The sequence below is a fragment of the Glycine max genome, chromosome 11 (assembly GCF_000004515.6).
Source record: "Glycine max cultivar Williams 82 chromosome 11, Glycine_max_v4.0, whole genome shotgun sequence".
Taxonomy (NCBI): domain Eukaryota; kingdom Viridiplantae; phylum Streptophyta; class Magnoliopsida; order Fabales; family Fabaceae; genus Glycine; species Glycine max.
In genome coordinates this window covers 19,332,966-19,346,461 of record NC_038247.2, presented here as the reverse complement: position 1 = coordinate 19,346,461, position 13,496 = coordinate 19,332,966, and the positions used below count along the sequence as shown (strand labels likewise).

General features: G+C 32.9%; 1 non-coding gene across 1 annotated transcript; it reads left to right on the top strand.

Moving 5' to 3' along the window:
• Window positions 1-2,819: 2,819 nt before the first annotated feature.
• On the top strand, window positions 2,820-2,926 carry LOC112998433 (small nucleolar RNA R71). The gene has a single exon (XR_003263534.1). It is a non-coding gene; the product is annotated as a small nucleolar RNA R71 (small nucleolar RNA).
• Window positions 2,927-13,496: the final 10,570 nt, after the last annotated feature.

The following is a 13,496-nucleotide window of genomic DNA, read 5'->3' as shown; positions in this document are numbered from 1 at the left end:
CCAAACAACCATCAAAAGAGGATCCATACACAGTGAAATCATCCATGAACACCTCTATGCAATTTTCTAAGAAGTCACTGAAAATACTAATCATGCATCACTGGAAGGTACCAGGGGCATTGCACAGGCCGAAAGGCATCCTCCTATAGGCAAAAGTGCCGAAGGGACAGGTGAATGTGGTCTTTTCCTGATCCTCAGGAGCAATAGTAATTTGCATATAACTAGAAAAACCATCAAGGAAACAATAGTGAGATTTACCTGCCAGGCGCTCAAGCATCTGGTCAATGAATGGCAGGGGAAAATGGTCCTTTTTGGTAACTTGGTTCAGCTTCCTATAGTCAATGCAGACTCTCCAACTATTCTGCACCCGAGTAGGAATCAGCTCCTCCTTCTCATTTTTGATCACTGTGAGGCTGGTCTTCTTCGGGACTACCTAGACGGGACTCACCCATTGGCTATTGGAGATAGGATAAATGATTCCAGCTTGCAAAAGCTTGGTTATCTCCTTCTTCACTACATCAAGAATCACCGGGTTGAGTCTTCTCTATGGCTGTCTTACTGGTTTAGCTCCATCCTCTAAATTTATTCGATGCATACATGTGGATGGGCTAATACCAAGAATGTTCGCCAGGGTCCAGCCTATAGCCTTCTTATGCTTCTTGAGAACAGACAACAACTTCTCCTCTTGCTCATCAGTAAGGGAGGCAGATATAATCACTGGAAAACTTTTGCTATCATCCAAGTAAGCGTATTTTAAATTTGATGGCAGAGGCTTCAATTCTGGTGTGGTTGGCTGGATAGTGGTAGAAGGAGATGGTTTCTCAGCCTATACCTCATAAAGAAAGTCAGAGGTATGTGTACTTCCTGAAACATGGTTAGTCCTATCTGACTCTATAAAATCAATCTCAAGAGGTAAAACACCACCACCAGACATGCAATCAATATCACTTTCAGATTCACTCTCAGCATCAAATTCAGACATATGATCAAGTACAATTTCAGACTCAATGCATGAAGAGTGAGAGGCATGCAGATTAGAGTAAAGATCAGTCATGTATTCATCAACAACATGGTCAATTATTTCAGAACGAAATACAGAAAGATCTTCAGATGGGTATTTCATAGCATCCAGAATATTAAAATGAACAGTTATATCACCAAACTCCATGGATAGTGTGCCTGCATAAACATCTATCTTAGTTCTAGCAGTTTTCATAAAGGGTCTGCCTAGAATGATGGGAACTGATCCTTGAGAAAATCCATCTTCCATATTCAAAATATAAAAATCAACAGGGAAAATCAGTTCACCAACTCCAACTAAGACATCTTCTATGAAACCAACAGGATAGGCAACACTTCTATTAGCTAAATGAATTACCACATCAGTTGACTGCAAGGGACCTAGAGATAGAGAATTAAAAATAGACAGAGGCATAACACTAACAGAAGCTCCTAAATCTAGCATGGCATTCTCGAATTTACTGTTCCCTATAATACAAGGTATGTTGAATGTACCTGGATCTTTACATTTTTCAGGAATTTGGGGAACATATTTACCAATCAGTGTGGAGACATTTCTGTCCATGCTAATTCGTTCACTTCCTTTAAGCTTCCTCTTATTAGTGCACAACTCCTTCAAGAATTTGGCATATCTTGGAATTTGCTTTATTGCATCCAGTAGAGGTATGTTTACCTCTACTTTTCTGAATGTTTCCAAGATCTTTTTCTCTGCCTCTTCCATTTTTTTGTTGGAAACTGCTCTTGGAGGGAATGGAAGAGGGGGAATGTGCTGCTTCTGCAAATCAGAATTACCAGTGGAAGAAGATTCACCTGCACAGAAATTGTTAGGTAAATTTTTGTCATCACCTTTTTCTGGAGTAGAGTGAAGTTTGGCAGGTTCATTTGCAGATGAGGAAAGTGCTACGGGTTGAGGTCCTTGACACTGCTTTCCCGACCTCAATGAAATGGCACTGACATTTTTGGGATTTTGGACAGCTTGGGAAGGCAGCTTGTCAGAATTCTGGGACTGTTGTTGATTTAATTGTGTAGCCAATTGTCCCATCTGATTGGTTAAGCTCTGAATGGAGGCTCTGGTCTCTTGTTGAAACTGCATGTTCTGCATAGTCATTTGCCTCACAAGTTCTTTGAGGGAAGGCTGTGGAGGAGCCTCAACTGTTGGTTGTTTCTGGGGATGTTGTTGTTGTTGGATTGGTGGAGGAATGTATGGTCTGCTTAGGCCAGCAGCATTTTGGAAGGAAGGAGCAGGCTGCTATTGTTGTTGCTGAGGGCTAGACCATCTGAGATTAGGGTGATTCCTCCATCCAGGGTTGTATCTGTTGGTGGAAAGGTCATAATTGTTCTACTGTGGTTGATTTTGCTGCTGAGGTTAAGGAGGTCTATTGTAAATATTTGCAGCATAAGCTTCGGGCTGCTCAATTGCTCCAGGTTGCTGCATGGAAGGGCAAAGGTTTGTATGGTGGTCAGTAGAGGAGCACAAACCACAGACCCTTGCAACAGGTACAGATTTCTAGTTCAAGGCCAGCTGGGTTACCAAGTTAACCAATGCATCCAGTTTGCCTTCAAGATTCTTAGTTTCAGATGATGCAACTGAGTTTGTAGCTACCTCATGCACTCCTCTAATGACTATAGCATCATTTCTGGCGCTAAACTGCTGGGAGTTGGAAGCCATCTTCTCAATTAAATTTCTGGCTTCAGTAGGAGTCATGTCTCCAAGGGCTCCACCACTGGCAGCATCTATCATACTTCTCTCCATATTATTGAGTCCTTCATAAAAATATTGGAGAAGCAGCTGCTCTGAAATCTGATGGTGAGGGCAACTGGCACATAGTTTTTTAAATCTCTCCCAGTATTCATACAGGCTCTCTCCACTAAGTTGTCTAATACCTGAGATCTCCTTCCTGACGGCTGTGGTCCTGGAAGCAGGGAAAAAATTTTCTAAGAATACTCTCTTCAGGTCATCCCAGCTCGTGATGGACCTTGGAGCAAGGTAATACAACCAGTCCTTTGCCACTCCCTCTAAAGAATGAGGAAAAGCCTTCAGAAATATATGATCCTCTTGGACATCTGGGGGTTTCATGGTGGAGCAGACAATATGAAATTCCTTCAAATGTTTGTGCGGGTCTTCACCTGCAAGGCCATGAAACTTTGGAAGCAAATGAATCAGTCCAGTTTTAAGAACATATGGGACATCCTCATCAGGGTATTGGATGCACAAGCTTTCGTAGGTGAAATCAGGTGCAGCCATTTCCCTTAGAGTCCTCTCACGGGGTGGAGGTTGTGCCATGTTCTCAGAATGTTCAAAATCAGAATGCTCAGAACCAGAATGCTCAAAATTATAATGCTCAAAATCAGGATGTTCAAAATCACTCCCTTACCATGAGTATTGTGGACCTTAAATGTTAACCCATAACACTTGCCCCCAAATTTAGCCATTGTTATTTTCACCTCCCTTTTTAATTATATACCTCCCCAATTTGTCATTAAGCTTTTAATACATGTTAAGTAATAAATTATCTAATAGACAAACATTTAATAGAGATGAAATTGAAAATAATAACACATTAATAAGTAACAAAATATCATTAGTAAAAAGTCAAACGATAATGTTAAGTTTGTAGACATAAATCAAAATGAAATAAATCATCCACAGTATTATGTTCTAAAAGTAATTTACCTGACACAAGTTATATTGTTTTAAAAAAATTATGATAGGAAAGAAAATCAACGATCATGGAAATCATTCATTTCTTCACTCCATTGTTGTTCTCTCCTTCAACTTGAATTGATGAATCATTCAGATTACTATGTAGCACAAGTCTCTTAATTTCTTGTGCCCATTGATTCATCTCTTGCCTCAACTTTTTATGCTCAATTTTTTTTTGTTGAAGTGTAGTCTTTAAAGTCTCAACTTCAACCTTCAATCCAATTACCTCTCTTGATGATGCTTCACCAATAGAAATAGCACATGAAGTAGATGCCTTGACAAATGTTGCTTGAGATTCCAACCCAAATATGCATTTTATTTTGTTGTGGCATCCCCACAACATCATAAAATATGTCATCACAAATTGCAGGTTAGGTTGTTGACTAGTACCTTTCCCAATTTGGAATTATCTTTCAGCTATTTGTGCTTGGTATGTTTCCTGAAAAATAACACTATTAGTTATAATTTATATTTAACAAAAGAAAAAACTGTAAGGTTGACATTTACATACAACTATCTTTTCTAATTTGTCATTAAGTCATTCATTTGCTTTGTTGAAGAAATCCCCCTAACAATGTTACCAAAGCAAGATAATTGTGTTGGTCAGGAAAAATAAACATAGACAAATCAACACCATTGCAACATATTGATTTAGCCAATTAAGGCTTGTTTAGAGAACAAACCAGCACCTCATGAAGTACCTAATATGAAACCATGAACTTAGAAACCATCAACTAAGGTAGAACAATTTTAAATTTAAACTTGTAAGGATCTATTATAAAGGAAGTGCCTTAAATGTTAATTAACAAAGTTGGATAATGAGAGCAAAAAAATAAATCTAATAGACCAGTAAGTAAAGAAAAAATGACATGTTGATTTTGTCACATCAATTACCATTCTTTTAGATGGGACATGCAAAGATGGAATAAGAATGTGTATGTCAAGTGTAGGTTTACCATGGGAAGGAAATGTGATATGTGTATCTGTAGTAAGAGAAGATGGGATATGCATAGATGGAATAGGCTGAGATGGTTTAGAGGTAGCCTTTCTTTCTTTCTTTTCCTCTTTCCCTACCTCTACTTGCCATCTAACTATACACAACAAATAATAATGAAATTTTGTTAACTTGAACAATAAATACTTATAATCAAGTCCTTACATGTAACACCAATACCCACTAATGTTTCTTTTACTTAAATATAATCAAGCATGTTGGCAATGCATATGGTAGGAGAAACAATGAAGAGATTGCATGCATCAAACACATTGGCACCACCAATAGATTGCTTACATTTTCTAAGATCATTTATAAGAACAAATTCACACATGTGCATAGTTAAAGAAATTCACAAGAATATAAGTATAATTATATAACCAAATCCAGAATTACATATCCACTGTTTAATAAATGCTTGCAAACAAAAAAAAATACTGATGTAGTAAGACTATGTTTCTTCATTATCATGATTTGATCTCTTCTTATTCATCATCATCTTCCTCCATGTCTTCCACTTCTTGTAGTACTATTACTTCTTCTATTTCAACTTCTCCATTGTCTTCAAAGTCAACCTCATCCAAGGAATCAACAAATGCTTCTTCAACTTGTCCCCTTATATCAACAAGACTTTCTTCAAGATTGTCATCCATAATTGTTATTGGAAATTGTGTGATTGATTCATCTTGGTATGAGACATATTTCTCAAGGTTTCTACTTTCTAAACTTCCATTTATGCTTTGTGCCTTGGTCTTGATCACAACCAACCAATCATTTGGCCTTTCTAGATAATTTACATAATATACTTGTTTTGCCTATTAGGCAAATATAGATGGATCATAAGGTTTATATCTCCTAAATGATTTAACTTCAACAATCCCATAATTATCTATCATTGTACCTTGATCAAAGTAGGGTCAAAATCAGTCACATTTAAATAAAATTAACTATTACTTGCATATTTTACCACCAAAATTTCGTTATTTTGCGAATTTTAACACTGAAGTTTTATTTTTGTGAATTTTATCACCTAACTTTCATAATTTCATGGATTTATCACTTATGTTTTTTTTTTATATAAATTTTATCATCCAACTTTCAACATTTTGCAAATTTTACCCTCCAAATTTTTTATTTTTGTGTATTTTACTATCACGTTGATAACAAAACGATGTAAAAAGACATTTTTTATTTTTGTACATCGTTTCTAATTATAATTGATGTAGAAAAGTGACCTTCAACATTGGTTGTGGTTATAACCAATGTAAAAAGTATATCAGTTATAATTACAACCAATGTCAAGTCAAAATCATCCATCTTTGGTAAATAGCTTTCAAAACCACCAAATTTGGTATATAATTCTACAAAACCACCTAGTTTGATACAAAAAAGTATGTTTGCAGTAGTAAATGCGCAAAAATTGAAAACTTTGGTGGTAAAATTTGTGAAAATAAAACTTGGATGGTAAAATTTGCAAAATAATGAAAGTTGAGTGGTAAAATTTGCAATTAAACCTAAAATTAACTTTTTATTGGTCATCCCAAGTATTGCACTTTAATATTATCAATCAACATCAAAATCAAACAATAAGCAAAGCAAATAAAAAACAACACACCATTGGTGTATACACTACCGGTGTTCATGTAAAGAGGCATAGAGAAAGAAAGAGAGAGACAAAGTCATTACTTAGAAGAAGCGCGTTGCATTGTAAGGGAGAAATAGACCAAGAGAGCATAGCAAAGTACCTTGTAGAGAGGATAGGAGCAAGAATTGGGGGGAGGGGTAAGAAGTGTTTAAATTTTACTTGTATTAGTTAGAGATATATGAAAAATTATAGATAGAGATGAAACATTGTAGAAGGAAACTTAAACTTGAGGTGTTTTAGGTTAGAGGAAAACTTATTGTCTCTACATTAGCTTTTTCTAGTAATGATGTTCCACATTGTTCATGAACAGAGACAAGAACATTACATTATTGTGATCACAAGTTCATTGTTGCGATGGTTGCTAATGTAAAGAGATGAATATGAAAATTTGGGGAATTTTAAAATGTCACAATCCTAAAACGACATAACTTTTTATTTTAAATTTTAGCCTTTAATTGTTTTTAAAAAATGGAGGGTTGAGATTTGTGAACATTATTTGGTCATATTGTTTTCTATAGAAGAGGATATGTTCTTATTACTCAATAGCATAAATTAAATTAATTTTTTTTCTGCATTTTAATTAAATTACTTAGTGGGACAATTAGGAAAACACAATATTATAGGTGTTGTGACTTCTTAGAATGTGAGTTTGTGTCCAACTCAATCCCAAAAGTTAACTTATAGGGTGAGAATTATTCCTCACTTTATATATTATATATTAGTCCTATCTTTAGTCAATGTGAGATTTGAATTTTTTTCCCAATATCACCAAAAGGGGAGGGAGAGTTGTTGGAAAGTTAATTATCTACAGAGAAAATAAGGGTGAAATGTGTAAATAATAATGTGATATTATCTAAACATTCTTGCTAAGAATTAAAGGCAATATGACTTCTTCTTGGTTCATTTAATTTTCTTGAATAATTTTTGTATTTAATTTAGTTATTAATTACGAAGGTAATTTTATTTAAATGAAAATTGTTTGACCTTATCTTTTGGCTGACTAATTTACGATAGTTGGTTTGGGCAATTAATGTGGTCGAAGCACATTCAATGCTATTTTATAAATTAATATTTCTATTTAATTATTTTTGTTAGCATTTATTATTTATTAATATTTTGAATTGTAAAATATTAAAACTATCCTAGTTTGACTTTTATGTTAAATAAATGAGTCTTTGGCTATAAACACACGTCTAGGTCCATTCTATATCAGAATTTAAATTTTTTAATTATATAATTACCTGCATAATTCTATATATTTCAATTAAAATATTAAATAAATCATTTTACTCCTTAACAATATGAAATTTCCAATTTTTTTAAGTTTTTAACCCCAAATAAATTTTTATGTTCAAAATTATCATACATAATTTATTTGGGTTTAAATGTCTCTTGTTAAATTTTCAAGGTGAACTAGGCATATTTTTGTCAGTTACATACAAGTTTAATAAATTCATATAAAACTTCAAAAATTATATTGTTGTTATGATTAACATTTTAAGCTTATAATTTTAATTTTTATACTTTAATGATTGTTTAATTATCCTTTTAGGATATTCTGAATATTTTTACAATTGTTTGGTCGTGTTCTAGTTAAATTATTAAAATTATAATTGAGTAGCACTCACTATTTTATTTTGAATTATATTTCTAAAAAAATTGAGTTTTTTCATCCAATTGCCTAGAAATGAATACTAAAAAAACAAATAATTAATATAATAAAATGAGGGTGTTACAACCATCACTATGACAAGATGAATACCTTATCGTGTCATCTACTTGTCCAACGTAAAATGCAAGAAAAACAAAAATACAATATACAAAAAAAAGTAAAAATCTATACACAAGTACTATAGGAGAATGAAATGGATGATACAAAACACACAAATTGTACACACATATTCACCAAGCATTAATATCAAAGATTAATATCATATATTAGTATCAAACATACAAACACATGTGTGCGACAATCAAGTGTATGTGTGACAATTATATGCTCATGAATGAGACTAGACATTACTTTGTGAAGTTAATTCATCCTTGAGTGATAGAGTCAATTGTGTTCCCAAACATAGCAATATATATATATATATATATATATATATATATATATATATATATATATATAAAATTTGTCATTCTCACCACTTCACGTGCTAAAAATTATGTAGTGGGTGTATTAAAATTGATCATGGTGTAACAATGACCCATCAAGACATTTATACAAGTGTAGTGAACTCACTATGACACAAGGATGCATTAACCCGACCTCTTATGGAATATCATGTCTACAAGTTTCTTAGGTCTTCCAATGAATTAATGGTCCTTGTATAATTCAAATGTGGAATGATATTGTGTGAATACCAAATCATGAACCCAATATGTGAATACCTCTATTCTTATTATTAGCTTTAACTTAGATGTGAAGTTGTGGGCTTTTATTGAGCTTTACCTCTCCTTTCTTTTTTTATATCTAATTCACCATTATGCGTTTTTATTATTGTCCATGGGAAGGACATGCATCCTTTTTCTAACTTGCTGTTCATCTACAATATTAATAGTGTCAAACCTACTCTTAAAGAAATTTCCTATCATGTCACCTTATTTAGTGTTTTTGTCATTATGGTAAGTCACCTTACTCATTTTTGACAACATCCAAGGTTATTGTTGCACCAACATCTAAGGACCAAAAGAAAGCATCTTCCTACTTTGCCTCATCCTTTAGCCGCCCTAAAACCACAATCGGGGTATGTTTCATTTCTTATTTGGTTTGCACATCATTTACCTTTAGTTGAAACATTGGCCACACTTCTTTATGCTGACCAAACCTATCATAAGTAAAACAAATATGATGCATCCCTTCAAAAATCCTATGATAAATGCATAATTTTGAAATTATCATCTTAAGGAGATCCACTTCAATATAAATTAGAACAAATTTTTCTTTAGATGGAGAAAGTTCATCCAAAATATCAAACATTTCTTATGTACAAGAAAATTTTCATTAATCTTAATGGTGTTTCTAATCTTTATTGTATGCTATGATTATAAAATTCCATTGAAAGTCTAGGGATGCAAATCCAAATAACCACTATTCTAAAATCACCTTCAAAAGGAAGAAAAAAAGCTTCTATCTTTTGATAATAACATAATGATCCGTTATAAACCATGGACTAACTTCAAATACATGGCATAAACCTTTCCAATCTTGGAACCTAACTAAGAAGTATTCATTCTCCAAGTCCATGACTTCCATTACTCCGTCCAACTTCCACATCTTACCAAGTATATTCTACAGGGACTTGAGACTAAAGTTCTTGTCCAACACCTTGATCATAATAACCATCTGTAATGATTTTAAGCCTTTTGTTTCTCTCTTCTTTGGAGACCTTAACAATAAAGCATAAAACACACTCTTCTTCTTGCAGTGTCTCTAGCAGTAGGTCCTCGTGTAATCTTGACTTGTAGTCAATGGGAGTTGGGATTTAGTTCACCATTCACCCTAACCAAATATTCTTTCTTTATACAATAATAACTAAATTTTTCTTGTTAGCAAATTGTATTACTTGAATAAAAGAAAAGTATAATATTTTGTAGTAAATTACATCTATAAATAAACTATTAATATTTGAAATCATAAAAAATCTATTAATATTTTAATCCTTCCTAATAATTCTACTTTCCCCTTGCTTAATGGAGAATAAATATTCTCTATCGATACAATCTTAAAACAAAAACATTGAAATATAGAATTCAATAGCAAAATTATTTTGTATTACCATATTTTTTTTTCAATAAAATATTTTACAAGAACTTCAGGCTAAGCTTTTTGCCAAATACCTTACCTATCACAATTTTTGCTATGGTTCATAAGCTTTTCTTTCTTTCTTTAGAGACCATAATAATAGGGCATAATACATCATCTTCTTTTAAGTTTTATGGCACAACTCCTCATTTGAGCTAGATAATTCTTCTACTTCCATTCACAATCCATGAGAGTCAAGATTTGATTTTTCATTCACCCCAAAAAAAAATCTTTTTTTATGATATTTTCTTTCTTTCCAACTTTATATTTGTAGCCCTTGGGCAGGGACCTTTTATAAGAGTTCCTTCATTTGCCTTCATAAGTGGTTGGGGCTCAAGTGAGTCTAACACTACCTCTACTTTGCACCCCTTAAAGGGTTAGCCTATGTTGATCTTTACTTTCTTTAAGTGCCTACCAAGTTGGTTTGCCTTTTTCTTATGATAACAATAAAGAAATCCTAAGGGAGCAAGAAATGCCAAGAGAACATAACATCATTCCCTATTTTCTATTAATATTTATAACATTATTACCGTAAAAACTAAACATTTTTTGCTACCAAGATTTAGTTACACAAATTAAATGAATGTATATTTTGTAATAAATTATATAAAGTATTAATCTTTTAATCCTTCTTAATATTGTACTCTCCCATGTGTAATATGCATAGAGAGTAAATATTCTCTACAAATACAATCCTAAAAGAAAAACAACTAAATATACAAATGAATATTAATCTATTATAAAAATGTGTTTGTACTACCATTGTTTTAGAAATAAAATAGTATTATCTTTTAGACATGGTAGTACAAAACAAGTAAAGACAATTCTAGAATATAGAAAGGCAAATATTGATGTAATGGACAAAAATGGAGATCCCTCTCATGTTTTTGCATGAGTTGTTGGGTCCCTAGAATGTGTTCATATCATTATCAAAAGAAATGCAAATGTGTGGTCATGACTAAGAGATGATTTTGGCCTATCGGTAGCTCACATTTATGCTTACCATGGCCAACCAAGCAAGCATGCATGTTTGCTTAAATTATACTTAAATGTTGCATCATCATCATCAGAACTAATCAGATAACATGAATTACTATTAGTTGGATATGATCCTACATAATGGTGAGTTTGAGATAAAAAGACCATCAACACTCAATTTTATAGGCTTTCAATGCTTATTATTTACTGACAAATTAATTAGGGAGAGCCAATTGTTCGGGGAAAAGGATAAAAAGATAAGGAGAGATAAGACATTTCTATTGATGTGAGATATTTTGCTTATTATTTACTTCCAAATTCATATGCTTTAAGGAGCTCATTTAAAGTCTAATGTGAGATATTTTGCATGGTTATCTTATTGTTAACTTTAGCTTAGATGTGACATATGGGTCTTATCTAGCTATACAACTCCTTGTTTTTCTATTTTGTTCACCATTGTCTATTTTGTTATCATGGGAGGGACATGGAACTTGTGCCATTTCATTATCTTTTCTTTCATCCTTGTTAGCATGCTTTTCATCTACAAGGTCGAAGCTACCCCAAAAGCATTTCCTTACATGTCACCTTCTTTATTCTTTCTCTCCCACTGAAGAGATAGACCAGCTACCTTGCTTCTCACAACCGTCTACAATATTCAAGGTTTCTACTACATTGATATTCAAAGTCCAAAAGCATCCTCCTAACCTCTATATGCCCTAAAACCACAATACGGGTTGTAGGTTTTGTTTCTGCTTATTTTTAATGTCCTTTACCTTTTGCTAAATCATTGGGCATACTTCTTTATGATAAAACCTATTACACAAAAACCACACAAGAGCGTGCCTTCTTATTCAACATTATAAACCTAATGATTAAGGTGAAAATTTTAAATCAACGTCTTGAGGAGTTCCACTTCAACACAAACTCAAGAGAAAAATAGTGTTTCCAATCTTATATAGCATATTACAACTATACAATTCAATAGGACAAATAAGGTTGTGAATATGAATAACCACTCTTCTAAAATCATTTTCAGAAAGGAAAAAAAATAACCTTCCATCTTTGGACAAGAACATAATGATATGCTACAAGCCATGAACCAACTTCAAAGACATGACACAAGTCTTTCCAATCTTACAACCTAATCAAGAAGTATTTGTTATCCAAGTCTATGCCTTCCATTACTCCATTTGGCTTCCACATCTTATCGAATCTATTATGTAAGAACTTGAGGCTAATCTTCTTGCTAAGCACATTGACTATCACATCCTTTTGCCATGTTTCATAAGCCTTTGTTTTTCTCTTCTTTGGAGACCCTAATAATGACATAAAATATCTTCTTGCAACTTCTTTAGTGGTAGATAACTTCTATTCTATTTAGAGTCTCTGTGAGTCAAAATTTGGTTTGGCATTTACCCTAGGTAAATATTCTTACATGATATTTATTTTCTTTCTAACTTCATATTCATAGTCGTTGGGAATGAACTTTTCACTAAAGTTCCCTCCTTTGTCTTCAAAGTGGTTGAGGCTCAAGCAAGTTTGACATTATCTATAGTTTTGTCCCTTTAAGAGGACCGATTTGTGTTGACCTTCACTTTCTTCATCCACTTGATGAACTGACATGCCTCTGCCCATGTTAGCGAGTAAGAGAAATCCTAGGAAAACAACTAGCCCTAGCCCTAAGAAAGCATGGCATTCTTCTTTATTTTCTAACAAAATTTCTAAATCTTTTCATTATTTTAAAGTATATATTTTACTCTATATTCTTTCTTTATACACAATAAAAACTAAACATTTCCCTATTAGCAAATTGAATTACTTGAATTAAAGCAAGTTATAATATTTTATAATAAAGTATACCTATAAATAAACTATTAATTTTTGAATCTTCTTAACAATTCTACTCTCCCTTGAAAAAATGGAGAGTAAATATTCTCTATAAATACAATCTTAAAAGAAAGAAGCATTCAAATATACAAATGAATATTAATATAGTATAAAAATATTTCAAATCACCATTGTTTTAGAAAATATTTATTTCAATCAAAAACCACACACCCATTCGTACAATGATGGCATCTCACCACGATGATCACTTCCTTTTTCCATTTCCTTCATGGAATAAAGGAGCATTATTTTTCGAAAAAGGGGTCAATTTAGGAAGAACTTTCACACCGTGCAAAAAAGCAGAAAAAAAATAAAAGTGGGCAATGCATCCGTATAGGTAAAGGAGCAACCCCAAATTTGGCAAGCACAGAACTCCAAGAACCCCTCCCCTTTAGCTTGCCGATCAAAACCCAAACACAACCTAGTTTAAAAGAAAAATCTAGAGATAAAAAAGCACCCA